This window comes from Motacilla alba, chromosome 3 (genome assembly GCF_015832195.1).
Source record: "Motacilla alba alba isolate MOTALB_02 chromosome 3, Motacilla_alba_V1.0_pri, whole genome shotgun sequence".
Classification (NCBI taxonomy): Eukaryota; Metazoa; Chordata; class Aves; order Passeriformes; family Motacillidae; genus Motacilla; species Motacilla alba.
In genome coordinates this window covers 54,585,079-54,597,999 of record NC_052018.1, presented here as the reverse complement: position 1 = coordinate 54,597,999, position 12,921 = coordinate 54,585,079, and the positions used below count along the sequence as shown (strand labels likewise).

Genomic DNA, 12,921 nt, shown 5'->3' with positions numbered 1-12,921 from the left:
AAAGTGTTCCTGAGCTCACAGCAGGAAAAGACCATTTTTGACTGTCATCATCCAATACTCAATCTGTAATATCTAACCCTCCACCAGTTTTGTGACATATATTAAAACTTTCATTAAAATTGAGGATTTATGCTAATGTAAAATATAACAATAGCAGAGAATCCAAATTCTTGCGTCTTTGTGACCTGTTTAATTTATACTACTCTAAAAATTAGCTTTGAAGGAGTAATTCAGTGGTTCAGTATGCAGCTCCTAGCTGTATGCATATAAGCAAAGCTGAATTACCATTTGATTCCTGAAGCATTTGCTGCTCTGATGTAGGAAAAAGCAAAACAGGAGATGAGAAGCAAAGGAGGATACGATGGGTGTCCTACACTACAAAGAAAGGAGAGAGCATTGCATGGACACAAAAAACCTGAAGGATTTAAAGGGCTGTTTCACACACCTTACACATAACACCATATCCATGAGATTGTTACGTTTTACTACATTCTGGTTATCCTGTCTACATCTATACAATACAGGAGTGGCTTGGGATCACACCATAAAGTAGGGCTACAGCATTAAGGCGCTTCTGCAATTATTCTTTGAAGCAAAAAAGAAAACCAGGGCCTACAGGGCTCCATATGAAGCAAATCCACTACCTGACTTTTTTTTTTTTTTTTTTTTAATGAAGAGAGGAGTAATAGTTGCAGAAATTCCCCAGTCTTGTCCCAAGATATAGATAGATATAGATACACACAGCCACACACAAACATACATACACACTCATATATGGAAAACGCAGGTTTGCTTGAGGAAAACAGAAATTATTGTCATATCAGCCAGAAGAGCCCCATTCGATTCAGACAAACATTCAAATAATGCAATACTATCTTGTCTACACAGTCATGCTTTTTCCATGCTCCTTCTTCAAGAGCTATCCAGACAGAATGTGGAGAGTTACTGCACTATAAATATGCAGTCTGTCTCTGTAAAAACAAACAAAATCCATATCAAGAATGAGCAATAAAAAAGTTTTACAATAAAGAATCCTGAAAACTAAAACACAAGCCAAATACAAAATTATTAACAGAAGCCATTCATCAACTTCACTTTTATCATTCTCCCAAAGCTGTAACATGAAGTTGTATAATCTTTTGGGTTTTGATGGAATCCAGGATCATTTTTCTGTCTGTTTTTCAGATCTCTGCTGCAGCTCACATTTTCTGTTTTTACAGTCTGATCATGATGACTGATAATCCTTCTGAAAAATCTGTTTAAAACAAGTTATGCTCAGCAACAGTCATCCCCTAGCCTTTGCACACAATGAGCTTGTTTAATCACAGCCACATGGTTTTACATGCAATGTACGTGAAAGTGATTTTAAACACTTTTCCAACTACCTCTATTGTTTTGACCAACATTTTTAAGGAAAACCTCACAATATCTAAAACAGTAAGAAATGTATACAGTAAGATCTGTAGACATTTTCTGTCTCATCCTCTCATGGACGTTGCTGTCTGAGAAGGTAATTTCCTACCAAGATGAGATTTTAGGCACAGGAATTGTAGAAACCTGCCCAGTACCTTAACTTCAAGGTCCATATGATTACGCGCTCAAAATATCAGCTTTTAAAAAAACAAACTGCCTCAAGATCTAGATAAAAAATCTTGAAAACCTGAACCTCATGCTTATCTTAACAACCTCTGTGAATATCCGATCCTGCAGACCCTCTGTCTACCTTCCATATCGTGAATCAGAGTATGTAGGCTGGAGCATGGCTGGAACACCCCCTTCCCCCCCAGGCTACACTACCCACAGCACATCAGCCACAGTACCTCACAGTCTAAAAGGCAGAAACAAGGTGAAAAGGAAGATAAGAAGCAGTACAAACATGCATATGACCATATATGACCATGCCAAGGATAATCTTTCAGAGCAATGCAGTTGCTGAAGAGAAGCTTCTAAGTTGAGTGTTAGCAAAGAGTTCTAAAGCTACAAACCTCTGGAGAACAGCAGGCACAACAGATCAGACCCCTTTCTAAGGCCCTTTAACTGCTCCGACAAAGCCTCTGCTGTCACTGCTGAAGACCTAAGCATTACTTCTACTCTGTTTCTTCTCTTCTAAATTGCTAACCTTGGCAAATGCAAACACCTGGCCTCATCATTCCTTGAGGATTTACTGTAAGACATGAAGGAAAGCAGTGTTATGATATTAATGCCACACATACTTCTGGCCACACATAAGACCCACTTCTTCCAGTCACTCAGATAAGAGCCTCCCTACTACCTAAGTATATTATTTGCAAAAATTACAGTCTTGTCACTAGAGAATAATTGATGTTTGTGCTTGTTGCTGTACTACTGACCTATTCATCTATCTACATTCTGCCTTCCTAGTACCATTATTTCACAGTCCTGCAATTGTCAAGGAATGAAAATTCACCTACAGTTGTTTACCTACAATTTTTACCAAAGTATAATAAACTGTGTCAATTTGTGTGAGTTTTCTGCTAGAGCATACAGCTACTGAATGCCTGTAACTGAATCAAATGTATGTGATTAAGCACAACAATGAGACTACTAATATAAAGAAATCAAAGAACTCACATAATAAACATTACTCAGACCTTCAAGCTTTAGGTCTAACCTAAGAAGCCACAAGCCTCTGAGTCCTAGAAGACTTTCAGCCATATACTTTTGGAAATATGGATATTCCCAAGCGCAGTCTTACTGTTGAAAGGGCAACATTCTCAACTAATTTCAGAGCACATGACTCATCAGAAAAGTCTTCCAATCCAAATTTCCATAACACCAGCACACTCTCCAGGGGCCTTCTGAATTTCAGACTGGTTTAACCAGACTCTCTCACTTTCCCCATCTGAATTCAGACCTTTTGTATTTTCCTTCTTTTTCCTCCCCATTTCCCCAGTAAATGCTTCTTCAACTGTGAGAAAAACTACATTAGGAAAAAAGCTCAAAATTGAATTCTGGAGCCCATCTCTTTAGTCACAAGGTTTAACAAAGCCATATTTAACCTGAGGATGATGCTGATCTTGGCTTTTTAAGCAGTTTTAAGCAATGTGTTAGGCCCATTTCCCAAGCACTCAACATTCTCAGCTGAAAATTACCTCCTAAGCACAAACCTGAAAACTAAGATGACAAACCTTAGTCAGAATCAAATTTTGCCTAGTAACAATTAGAATATTCTGTAAAAGGGATAAAGAGTTTTTCCCTGAGTCTAGGGCTAAACTCTAGAAGGAAGAACTGCAGAGACTAAGGCTCACACGGACTGCTTTCGACTCTACGTTCTTCCTTTGGAGTTTGCCTTCCTTAACACAGGGTAAATACTTGGTAATAGGCACACTGATAAAAATGGATGTAAAAGCAAAGATTAGGTACTCTCAAAATTCTTTGGAGAAAGTAGGAGAAACCACAATGGTCACGTGTCATGAAGTCAGAGAATCACTTAGCTTGGAGAAGACCACAGAGATTGTGAGTCCAACTGTTACCTTAGTGCTGATTTCCAAGTCCACCACTAGACCATGTTTCTACATGCCACACTGACATGCTTTTTAAGTACCTCCAGGGATGGTGACTCAACTACTTCCCCTGGCAGCCTGTTACAATGCTTGGCAACCCTTTCAGTGGAGAATTTTTTCCTAACCCATAATCACACAGCATGCGATAAAAGCTGCACAACAAAACATTAACAGAAAGCTATACTACTTCATTTGGGCCCAGTCTCTCATAGTCTAAATCTGATTCTGTGATAATAGTACATTTTTAATAGGAATTATATAATATATGTAATGCCAGCTAGTCATAATCTCCAAATTTCACAGGGAAAAACCAACCAACCAAACACAAATCTAACTGAACTTAAAAGTTCACGAGATTAAGAACTTAAATAAAAAAGAACTATGGTCTCAGCTATAACCTCTTTTCATTACCATTTCAAATGTATGGCCAGTACGACAATAAAAATTACAAACTGGCATTCTGCAAAACACAGCATTGCTTGTCCTTAATCAGTAAACGCTTCTGTGTGTAATTTAATTGGTATGCATACTGGTTGCAGGCTTGGATTGGACCCGTGTCTTTCTAATATAATATAGTCTATTGAACTATGTTCCAGCAATGTATGCAGATATTCCACCGTGGGCACCAGTTAATGAGGCCACGTCCTAGGAGAACAATATTGAATTAGCAAAAGAATGGCAATAAATTCAGAATAGGTGTCTGCAAAGTAATTTGAGAAGAAATGTCTTCCTGGCAAAGAGCAAAGCAAATACTTTGTAGGGGTCATAGGAAGGGTTTGGGGAAAGCACTTTGGCACTGAATTAATGCAAAGTGATTCTACTGCTCTGAAGTCTATAAACTGTATTAACAGGCAAGACAGGATTTCCCAAGAAGAGTCTGTTAGGCCTCTGGATGCTTATTATTAATATCTGCTAGCCATTTCTGTACAGGCTATTATTACCAGGCAAATAAATGTGACATTAAGAAACTGTCAGCTAGACGTTTATTTGGTGTGTAAGTTTTGCGCTTGTTTGGCAATCTCTTGTAATCCATTTGGGAGTATGGTCACAGTATCAGTGAAGTTGGAAGTGACCACAGTAGGTCATCTGGTCCAACCTCTTTTCTCAAGCAGGAGAATACGGCATAGGATTGTGTCCAGACAGTTCTTCAGTATCTCTAGTGAGGGAGACTCCACATCCTCTGGGCAATCCATTCCAGCACAGTCACTGCACAGTAAAGAAATTCTTTCTCGTATTCAGCTGGAAGTTCCTGTGCATCAGTTTCCATCCATTGCCTCTCATCCTAGTGGTGTGCACCACCAAGCAGAGCCTGGTTCCATCCTCTTGGCATCACACTTTAGATATTTATACACTTTGATGAAGTCCCTTCCCAGTCGCCTCTTCTCAAGGCCAAACAGGCCCAGCCCCCTCAGCCCTTCTTCAAAAGAGAGATGCTCCTGTCCCCAGCCATCCTCACAGCTTGACATGCTCCAGGGGCTCCATGTCTCTCCGGTACTGAGGAACACAGAACTCCCCACTAGGCCTCACCAGAGCTGAGTAGAGGAGCAGGATCCCCTCCCTTGTCCTGCTGGCAGTGCTCTTCCTAATGGACCCCAGGATTCTGTTGGCCTTCTCTGCCACAAGGTGGCCACTCTCTTGGTGTCATTGTATGTTGTTCCACTACATCCACAAATTCTGTGTATCCAAGCAATGTTCCAAATTCCATTTTCTATATTTCTAAAGTTACTAGTGTGATAGCAAACTGACATCAGACTTCTTTAACACAATTAAAGCAGACAATGTCTTCCAAATATAGCTTTCAACACACTAATTCTATTTAAAATCTGTGTATATTAGGATCATTGTAGTAGGATAGTTTTTGGCTGAGATGGAAAAACATTCTAACAAGTAATGGATCTCATGCTCAGTACTGGCTGGTGTCCCTAGCCACTGGCTCAGGGACTCACCATGTCTCTTTCACACTATCACAAGGATGTCAGGGACATTTATGGTTGAGGTCAGCTAGCACACTCTCAGGCACTTAGCTGGTTCAGTCCAGAAGCTCTTTCTATGCAGTCAATTTGGATACAACCATCTGAAAGATGGTTTAACACCCACACAGAGCCAGACCACTCTGGCTGACCTCATGGCCATAAAACATGTCTTGGTTTAATTAGTTTCTTTACACAGTTATAGCAAAAACATATCAGGAAGAAAAATCTGTGCAAGTAGGGTAGCTAAGTATTCACAATAAATACCAGTTAATTATCAGCGTTTGAAGGACGCTCTCATGGTACTTACTGCGCTCACTGGCCTTCTGTGAGACAATGATAAATTACATAGAACAACATCGTGATAACTTTTGGGTTTAGAGTATTAGTCTGCTTGAAAATGAAAACAACAGTTCACCTAACTTTCAAGTACTTCAAAAAGCAGTTTCTATCTTTGTGAAGCAAACTATCCTTCTTAGCACGCTTTCTTGTGTCTGTCTGAACTGATTTACTTACAGTGTATCTTCCAGAAGAAGTGTTTAACATCATTTTTGCAGAACAGTTTGCTTGCTACACAACAAAGATAGTTAAAATGCATCTCAGTGAGACAAGAATTAATTTCTCCATTTTCCAGTCTGATTTTCCATGAGATGCTTCAAAAAAGAAATACCATCACATCTTTTATTCTAATCTCCGTTATTTGAGTTTCTTTTCATTTGTAACACTGGATGTAGCATAATTTCTCTTTAGAAATGCAATTTACTATATCTCATCCTTTTTCTGCCTTCGTTATTTTTCTATCTTCAGTATTTCCATTTTGTGTTTTGCTCTTTGTTCTCCCTTCCCTTCTCCCTCTCCTACTTTCTTCCTTGGGTTAGTTTTGGTTTGTTTGGGGTTTTTTTTGTCTGTTTTCTGTCATCTAACTTCTTCCTACAAAAATAATAGTCACACCTCAGGTGAAACAAGCCAACTGTTAAATATGCAATAACTTAAAGCAAGACGCACACCTCTGCCAAATCTCAAACTGCATCAGGTTTATTCAGTTGACCCCACCATGACATCCATGTCAAGAAAGCACACTTACAGAGTGTGTCCCTTTTTCCAAGCAGAGGGCTGCCTCACACTTTATGCACCAAGTTTGTCTAGCACAAGATCATGCAAAAGACAGCAGCTAGAGCAGCTGTTATGTACACCCTGTGTGATCCAAGGACCAACCCTTGGGAAAGCTTGTTTGCTGCAGTAAAATGCTGCCCCAAAACACAAGGCTGCTTCCATCCCTCCTTATGAAGGAATAAAGTTGCACATCTCATATGTACATCACATATGATGTGATATGCCTTTGTTACTTTGAATTACCCAAAGGAAAGAAAATGACAGGATTTTGAGCAACGATTTTACACCAGATGGATGGACAAATAATAGCACTTTTCCCTCATTTAATACATAACAAAATGGAAGTGATAAAATTAACTAGATACAAACACATTCTTCAACAATGTGCAACTGATTACAGATAAGCAGAGCGATTTATTCACACATTTGGATGGAGAATGTGAAAAAAACCCCTATATTACTGTTACCACTATGACACCAAATTCAACATTCTAAGTGACATTTATAACAGGCTTCTAATTAATGTGCTTTTATGGTAGTTTAAATCGACAGAAAATTACTTTTGGAATGTCCCTTTATTAGAAAAAAGAAGTATGACTACTATTGAAAAGCTCTAAAAAACTTGGTTTGATATCACATTCACCCTCTAAGCTAATGCTACAGATTTATAGGTATCAAAGCCCAAACTTCTACTGCTTAAAGAATTTAGTGAAACTAACCAATTGTCAGGACTGGTAGGCAATTAGCATCCAACTGTATCAATGCTTTGTCGGAAAATGTCCTTCCCATTTCACAGTCAGCATGAATGTAGTTTCAACTGACTCAAATTTCAGCACTTTTATCAATGGATTTTAAAACCACAACACTGGGATGCTCAGCCCAACTGCATCTGTGAAACAGCAACTAGGAAAAACGAATTCATATAAAAAGGGATTCTTCCTCTTTGCTTCTTTGTCTTTAAACTAGTTCCTATGAAAAGTAACCTACATTATATTTTACATCCCTTGAGATTATTGAGTGTATCTAAAGCGTTCTCCATTGAAGTGACAAAATCTTGTTTTTCCTGATTCATTAAGAGCTTCATCATTCAGCTTAGTGAGGAAAAATTAAAAGACAATTTAGAGAAATATCTCCTTCATTTCTACTTATTTCACTTGGAGGAAAATGGTCACACTTCCAACAGAAGGAACAATTCCAGTGGTATATAAATGATAAGATGTTGATATAGACAGACAAGAGATTTACATTTACATAAGACCATTTACATTTCCCTTAAGACCTTTCAGAATCTTTATACACAAAAAGGTAGTTTATTGCTTTATTTTCCACAAGTCTGTTTTTCCTGAAAATCTCTGCTGTATCATTACATTTCATTTGCAATGCTCCTCAGATGCCTAGTTTTGGTTAGGTGGCTTTGCACCACCCCGTCACACTTTTTTAGGTACTAAAACATGCAGAAAAAGGAATAATAACTATCCCCAGCTAGAAACACTGATGGATATAGGAAATTACTGCGAATAAACATCCTTTCTCAGGTCTTCTGGACATAGAAATATTTTTAAATCACCGCAAGCATGTTCTGCTCCTGCTGCAGATAAAAGGCTTCAAGTAGCTCTATACTACAGGTTATCCATCCCATTTGGCTAGCTGTACAAAAAAAAGAAAAACTTGATTTTTAAAAGGCATCTATGAATCAGGTAACTATGATCATGTAAGAAAGTTCAGTAAGGAAAATGTAATTTCATTTACACTAAGAGATCAATGTAATGTCAGTATTTCAGTACAAATTCTGTCATCAGGTCACTTGGGCTCCCTCTGGCAAGATTCACCTATTTGAAGAGCAGTTACATATATACATGTGCACCTTGTACTGAACTGTCTGATGTGGAAATAGTTAATGATGGAATAGAGTAACAACATCTTGCTTTAGAGCTAGACTGAAGCCCCAGCATGAAAGTTTAGAACAGTGCTTATTCTCACACTCCACAAACAGTGGACACTGAGGAGCTAGTAAAACTAGTGGGCAGAGCAACAGCAGCGTAAAACATCTGCTCAGTAGTTTAATTCAATTATGTTGTTAGCATTTCACCCTTCCATGCAGTCAACAGTCCACTTAACCCACACAATCTCTGGGTAAGTAGGTTCTTATGTTTTACCCAGTAAAGAAGAAAACCAGAAACTTTTCCTGTACAGTGTTTTTTGTTTGTTGTACAACTAATGTGCTACCTAAACCTAGAGCACAAACTCAAGCACTACTTGCAATTTCCATTTACTTCTAGTAGGCTTGGAGAGCATATGCAACCTCTCTAGAAAGATTTTTTACTCCTCAACTGTTTCTTAGTACCCTTGAGTTACTCAAAGGCAGTTAGAAGCACAGGAAGCAATACAAAGATTCTGCTGATAAATGGCCACCTGAGAATGGTCCTCCCTAAATCCTGACAGTTAGGGATTTTTTTCCTGTATCCATCATAAAGCAACACCAGAATCTTTAACAATATTTCAGAGAATAGACTGGTCTTCTTAAAGGCTTTTATCAGGGAACTGTAATACAAACAATAGCATTCTACATGGTTTTCAGCCACCTTTCCAGAAGTGCTTTCCTTAGACTCTGTTTACCAGCCTCATACAGAGGTCAGAAACACCTTAAGGTGTCTAAACTGGCCTAAGACACCTATGCCTTTAGGTTGACATCTTCCTACATTACTCTCCTATGTTGCAACTAGAAGATTATTTGGAATTGCCTCTTTGTTCCAGTATCATGAGACCAAGCATGGAGATTACAAGTAACTGATCTGTTTATAAAGGCACAGTGGCACCAAATCAAACTGAGGCATCATCACTAGCTAGGACACAAAGTTCCCCTTCTACTACGATCTCTACCACTATTACAGACAAGACTGAGGATTCTACCATTAATTTTAAAAAAATGGGTAACTATTTATGACAACAGGTTTCATAATTTTATATCATAACTTTGTCTGTTCAGTAATTTTAGTGGGAGTTTTCACTGATTTTTTTAGCATTTCAGATTTCTGGCTCCTAAAATCTACTGAACAAAACACAAGAAGTAGCAGTCTCCTCCTGCTGTCGCACTGATGTACTTCACTCCTTAACTAATTTTCACTTTGTATTTTCCCCTTTCGCCCCGAGAGGTGATGGCCAGCAGAGAATATACAACCCATGAGATGCGGCTGAGTGAGCACCTGCACACAACACAGGTATTTTGTGTTGTAGATCCAGCATTCAGGGAAGCAGAGGCAGAACACAAGGCAGAACACACTGAGAGAGGGCTTGGTGCAGGGCAGGTCCAGCGGTGCAGTTAAAACAATGAAGAGTTTCACTGAAGTTACCAGGACCTACTGCCATGTGCAACAAACTCAGACCTTGGATGATCATTAGGGATGAAGCCAGAACAGCATACCTGCTTGAGAGTGAGCAAACTTTTCAGTCCTTTGTCAGAGCAGGGCTTGCTTAGTCCATACTTCACAGGATTAGATTCCAACAGCCCACTTTTTAAAATCTGATTACAGAGCTTCAATAAAAATGAATTCCAGTGAGGTTATATTGAGCAAAACCATTTCTGTACATCAAATAAAATAATTCTACCGTGTTGAACGATTGCATCAGTAGTCCAATTTTCATTTGGATCATTGTTGCAATCCAACCAAGGAGCAACAAATAAAATGTTTCTATGCCAACAAAATATAAATTATATACGATTTTATTTCCCAAATTACTAGTTAAGTACCTCATATCTTTATCCATGAGTGTGTTTTTCTATTTTCAGGACAAAACACCTAATTGCAACTCATGTTTTGAATTACTAAAAATTATCTTATAATTATCTTCTAACAAGTATTTATCTAGAAGTACATTTCCTGGCAACAAAAGTACACTAAACCATTCCAAACCTGAATGACCCTTTAGCTTCATCATTACAGAACTTCAGTTACATACAACGGAAATATAATTTTCTAGTTTAAATGTTGGGAAGTTTTTTTTCAGACTTTCTACAAAGCAGCACCAAAACTACAATAAGGAAGGGGAAAAAAAAAGAAAAAAAAAAAAGCACTGCTTCTTCCTATCTGGACACTGGGTTTCCATCACATAGATTGCATACACCATCTACTTAGAGAAAAATAACAGAATAGTTGCTAATGTATTGATCTAGCATCAAGAAAAGCCAGAGAAACCTCTGCTGACAGAATTTTATTGAGCAATATAGTCTTCACGTCCTAAGAGCATTATGAAGTGCAAGTCCACTACATTGCTACAGGTTATTTTGTAGTTCACGTTACACAGAATGCTACACTAAAGGAATACTTTTGTCTGGGTACTTTCGCCTTTGAACAATAAAATCCGTATTATTTTTCATAACTACTGCACACAAAAGACTATTAAGTGTCAAGTAGATACAGCTACTGCAATTCCAGATCGGCACAACAGCTGCACATGTATTGAATTCAAGCGCAAACACTAACGATGTTTATGTTAGCAGGATATCAGGAGTATCTGCCATGCACCCGAGCTGTTCGCAGTACTTTTGTTTCAAAGTCTGTCTCACTAGTAAGATTATGTCTACCCAGTGAGCGATTTATTTAGCACTGAGTTACATTCGCACGCAAGGGAATAAGGCAACCCCCTTGTCATCCCCATCTGTCTCTCATCCTTTCAGATAACCAGCACACCACCATTTTCCCCGCAAACAAAGGTTAGGGAAGCCCAGCTCCCGTGAAAAATAAAGGCAATGGGGCAACTCGCCTGGTCGGGAGCGGCACGGGGGGCGCAGCCCGGGGGCAGCCCCCGGCGGGGCAGTGCCGAGCCGGGATCCCGACGGCGGGGTAGGCGACGGCAGCACTAAAGTATTTCGGACCCAGCGCAGACAAAAGAGGGTGTGTAGCAGCTGCGCGGAGCGCGGCAGCCGCCGGCACGCCAGCCCGCTCCGTTCGGGAGGCAGAAAGTCCATTTCTGGCAGGGAAAAACCCACCTACCCACCCACCCGTGCCGCTCCCTCCCTGCCCCTCACCGCCGAGGGCAGGGGCGCGTCTCCCCGTACCCCCAGCCACCGGCAGGAACGCGCATGGCGCAGCCCCTGCACTCCCGAGGAGAGGTGACAGCTGCGGGCGGGTTGAAGTTCGGGGGCGAGAGGCAGACCCCTACCAGACTGACCCCCACTCGCCTCGCCGCTTACCTGTGGGGAGGTGCGAGGTGCCCGCAGCCCTCCCGGAGCAGCGGAGCTGCGCCGTGCCCGTCAGACACGGGGCTTCTCCGGTGAGGCGGCGGCTGGCTCAGGGAGTGACAGGGCGGCGGCTCCCCTCGCCCTTCCCCGGCACCGTGCTCGGCGAGAGGCGGGCGCGGGCAGGCATGGCGAGCAGGCAGGAGCGGGGCCGGGGCGGTCACTGCCGGCCGGAGGAGGACGCCCGCCGCCCGGGGGCTGCGCGCCCCCCCGCCGCCAGCGCACGGCCAGCCGGAGGCGGCCTCCCCCTGCTCGCCCCGCGGCGACGGGCGGGTGCCATAGCAGCGCTCCGCGGGAGCCGCCGCGGGGGAACGGCCGCCAAGCAGCCGCCCAGGGGGGCGTGGGCGGGTGGCGGCTCCGCGGAGCAAAACTTTCCCGGCTCCTCAGCAGGGTGCCCGGGCGGCGCTCGCCCCCGGCGGCGCTGCGGGGGAGGTGGAAGGGGACGGAGCCCGCTCTCAAAGCCGGCCCCACCGCTCCGCTCAGCGCCGTCTGGGCTCAGCCCTCGCCGTCCGCCCGCAGCAAAGTTTCACTCCGGCCCCATCTCTATGGAAACGACCCCCTGGTTTCCCTCCGCTCCCCACGGGACGAGGCGGAGGCGGGCAGCCAGCCCGCTCGCCAGTCGCGGCGACGGGAGGCAGCCGGAACCAGCCCGGCGGGCGCTCGGCAAGTCTGGCCGCAGGCAGCGCCCGGGACGGGACGGCAGCGGGGAAAGGGGCGGACTGAGCCGCGGGACCGGAACGCGGCTCTTTCTCTCCCTCCCGCCCCCGGGGAAGTTTGCCGGCTCCCCCCGAGGGAGAGCGCGGGCAGCCGCGCCCCGCTCCCGCCGGGACCAGCCGGCCGGAGCGCCTCCGGTGCGGGACCTCCCCGGGCCGCTCTGCCGGCAGCCCCGCCGGAGCGGCGGATTTGTAGCGCGCCCGGTTCCGCCCCGCCGGGCTCAGGGGCCGCGGCCGCGAGGGAGGAGTCACCGGCGGGGCGGCCGGGGCGGCAGCGCGGGAGGGGAGCGCGGGGGTGCCTGTCACGGTGTCGCGGGCGTGCCTGGGGTGGGAATCCGCCTTTCTCGGCGGGGTCGGTCTTTCCT

General features: G+C 43.1%; 1 protein-coding gene across 1 annotated transcript in view; it reads right to left on the bottom strand.

Annotated features, from left to right (window-relative positions):
- Positions 1–12,719, bottom strand: part of TMEM200A (transmembrane protein 200A) — a 53,340-nt gene extending 40,621 nt beyond the window's left edge. The window contains exon 1 of the mRNA XM_038133012.1: positions 11,799–12,719. The gene's annotated coding sequence lies outside the window, so the exon portion shown is untranslated. The remainder of the gene's footprint in view (positions 1–11,798) is intronic.
- Between the last annotated feature and the right edge of the window lie 202 nt (positions 12,720–12,921).